Genomic DNA, 3,575 nt, shown 5'->3' with positions numbered 1-3,575 from the left:
TATAGACTGGAACCCCTGCATACACCGCCAGACCAGCCCCCAAAGCAGCTGGAACACAGAGGAGGGCAACCTAGAGAATGTCAGTGCAATGGAGCAGGAATCAAGCTGATGCCTGCCCTTTCTCTAGAGCAGTGGTACTCAGAATGTAGGGTGAACTGTTTGTTACATTCTGCAATGACATAAATAAGGAAGCTGAGAGTAAATGTTTAGAAACGTTTGTAGTGATTTGACATTGCCATGACAGCTCAACGTGTGGCCAGTGAATCTGTGTAGTTGACCAGTTTGAGTGCTGTCCAACAAAGAGAAGAGTTGCAAGCAGTGCCATCTGTGTACAAGTCTTGTGCATTAGGACCATGTAGCAATCTGCACTGGATTGAAAAAAAAAAACAATACATCACCACCAAATGTCCTTCACCACTGACAGTTTGGGAGGCACTGCTCTAGACTTGGTAATTACATGAGTCAATTAATTCCCTATTTTTTAAGACAATGCGGATTCTGTTTTCTCCAATTAACACCAAAGCATCTGAACTGATACAGTGAGTGAATCAAATATAAAAATAAGAGACCACATAGACATATTGGACATTTTTTGTAGGGTATACATGTTAAATTAGACTGTGAGAGAGAGTGTGTGTGTGTGTGTGTGTGTGTGTGTGTGTGTTTTCACCTTGCTCTGATTCTGGGTAATCATTTCTTAATGTTCCTGATTGCAAAAATTTCAGGAAGAGAATAACTTCTCTTTGGTACCTTTGCCAGCTGTTGGCATTTCCCAGCCTTAGTTCTTTGATTTGAATGTGATACCATAATAAAACACATGGGAGAGATTCTAGAAGAACAGAAATTCCATTTGTATCTCTAGGGAGAATAAGAGGAAAAAGGGTGACTTCATGTCATTCTCTGATTGTTTTTACCTTTGTATTTCAAAACGTTTCTAATATTGGGAGAATACCAATGTAATTATTATAACTTTTTTTTTTGGTCACAGCCTTTAAGGAGTTATCAGAATTATAAGTTATAAAAATATTATTTATAAGTTACACAAAATAGGTCTTTTCCTTTTTTTCCCCTAGTGAATGAAGAAAAGGGCTATCATGATTATTGTGTACATATAAATAGAATAAATGCATTTGTTAAAAGATGCAAAACTTATTTTTGTTTTTGTTTTTTTTTTTTTTGGAGATTATTCTCTTCTGGTATTATTTTGATCCTAAAGGAATGTTTTTAGAGAATTTTTGTTTACCATCCCAAAGATGATCTTTAAGCTAGTGATATGAAGAAAACTGCTGTATGAAATTAAAAAAATTCAAGTATTCTTACAACAAAGACGAAATGAGCACGTCTTTTTAGCCTGGATGGAATGAAGCCACGTGACAATTGATTTATAGTGTGCACTGACATAGCCATTAAGAGCTCTGGAAGCACTACTTGTGTTGAAGGATGAGGCAGATGGGGTGTTCTAGAGAACAACTAGAGGGTTTATTTTGGCCTCAAAGCTGGTTACTATTATAAGAGATAGCAAACTGGGCAATAGCTGCAGCAGAAGGGCCTCAACAGATGAGCCTGATATATTATTTTAAGAATTTTCTTCCAAAGCCAAATCATAACACCTCATTTCTTTATATGAAGTAGAAAACACATTTTCTTATTGGACTTGCTTTCCCAGAAAATGGTAAAAGTAAATTCATAAACTTAGATCATATTGTATATAAAAATGGTGGAGCTCTTCTTTCAACGATACGATGAAACATTACATCATTGTCGTGTACCTTGTCGGTACAGACATCTCTCTGCATAAGTGGCGTTCCTTAACTGATCCCCTGGTTCATTTTTTAAATTCAGTTGTATGGCAGAGCCAGCAATACTCATCAAATATTCCATGGACTCCCCTAATTCTCAGTCTCCTCTTTAATTGACTTGGGGCCAGGTGTGTAGATTAGGCCAATGGGCCACGAGCAAAAGGGACTTTTGTCACTTCTGGTCCAAGGCAATTAAAAACAAGTCTAGGTTTCCATAATCTTCTTCCCTTTGGTGGTGACCATTTTGACATAGAGGAGTCACAGAGGGAGGCAGCCTCCATCACTGAGTCACCAGGTCAAGGAGAGCAGCTGTTTCAGACATTTTATAAATCGGAAAGAAACTTTTGCCTTGAGAAGCCACTGAAATTTTGGCATTTATTTGTTACTATAGCTCAGGCTAGTGTGATGCTGATTCTTGTAAATCTTACAACCATGATAGAACTACTAACACATTCACCACTTGTAGTGTTGAGATAACCCCAGAGGCAGGGAGATTGATATCTGATGTAGATGTGGGCACATGGTGGCGTTCCTGGGGACCCTATTTAGGCATTGCTCATTTGCTGCCATGCTCTTACTGGGTGAGCAGAACTGTCCTAGGAGCTTTGACGATATAAACAACAACATCAACAACAAAATGATCTTAGTCCTAAATCCGTTCAGCCCAAAGATGAGTAGCATACACTTCCTCCCTTCAATAAACTTACAGTCTGGTAGGAGAGGTTTAGGACAGGTACCAAGTAACTAAAATACAAGGTGGAGCAACAAAGAACGTTTTCTAGACTTGAGATTATAAATTGTAGATTATAACTTAGAGAAGACACATCACTCACATTAACTCAATTTAAAAAACAACATGCGTGAGTTTGTGTGTTCTAGGGTATAGTAGCACTATGGGAATTTGGAGAGTGAAGATACTGTTATGAGGTTGAGGTTTTTTTGAAGGATAATTTGTATTTTTATGTACAGAAAAGTTAGCATTGTGCTTTTATCCCAGTTTGGTGGCAAGATCTTTAGCCTTTGCCTTTCCATCTTGGCAATGAGAGCCACAGATTTTTTTTGGACCTGTGATATTGCCTCACAGTGATGGTGGATCTCTGCATATCTGTCATTATAACTGGTCCTAATAGCTTCCACCAGCTTAGCTAGAGCTCCTCTGTCTTCCGAGTTAACCTGTGCGAAGAGTCTTTCTGAAGACGAGACATCTCAGCCTGGCCCTTCCCTTGAGAATGAACTCGGGAACTCCCCTTTCATGGCCCAAGGCAGGCAGGAGGCCAGAGAGCTCAGTGGGGTCCACAAGTGTGCCGTTGCCACCTTCTGAGCCTTCTTGTTCTCCACAAGGTGGGGACAACATTAACACCTGCTCAAAGGACAGGCGGTCTCAGTGGGGACTTCCCCTTCATGGGTGGCTTTCTCCTAGCTGGGACAACAGCTCCTGCTTTTGTTTTGTCTCTGGGCTGGGCTTGTGGGCCAGCTTAAGCAGTTGAGTAGCCATTTGGACCCCTCCCACCCCAAGGCCTGGGTGAACTGTTTCACCAAAGGGGGGCCCTTTCAGACACTCACGGAGGAGAGCCTTTGCCACTGACAAAGCGGATGGCACAAACAGTTGCGTGCCCCATTTTGCAGGCCTACCTGGAAATGATAATTGGCTTGTGACTTAAACACTTTAAAACATTTTGCTAGCATTTAAAGTTTTGGTCAACATAATATATATACATGTTTCAAATCAACAGGTCCCGTGTCAGGCCTTTTGCCACCGAGTCACACAATGGTTTA

The 3,575-nt window shown here is 40.4% G+C and overlaps 1 pseudogene; it reads right to left on the bottom strand.

The window, feature by feature from the left end:
• Positions 1–2,787: 2,787 nt before the first annotated feature.
• On the bottom strand, positions 2,788–3,294 carry LOC132413629 (large ribosomal subunit protein eL8 pseudogene; annotated as a pseudogene).
• Positions 3,295–3,575: the final 281 nt, after the last annotated feature.

This window comes from Delphinus delphis, chromosome 18 (assembly GCF_949987515.2).
Source record: "Delphinus delphis chromosome 18, mDelDel1.2, whole genome shotgun sequence".
NCBI lineage: Eukaryota > Metazoa > Chordata > Mammalia > Artiodactyla > Delphinidae > Delphinus > Delphinus delphis.
The sequence above is the reverse complement of the archived record's forward strand: the minus strand, read 5'-3'. Positions and strand labels throughout refer to the sequence as shown.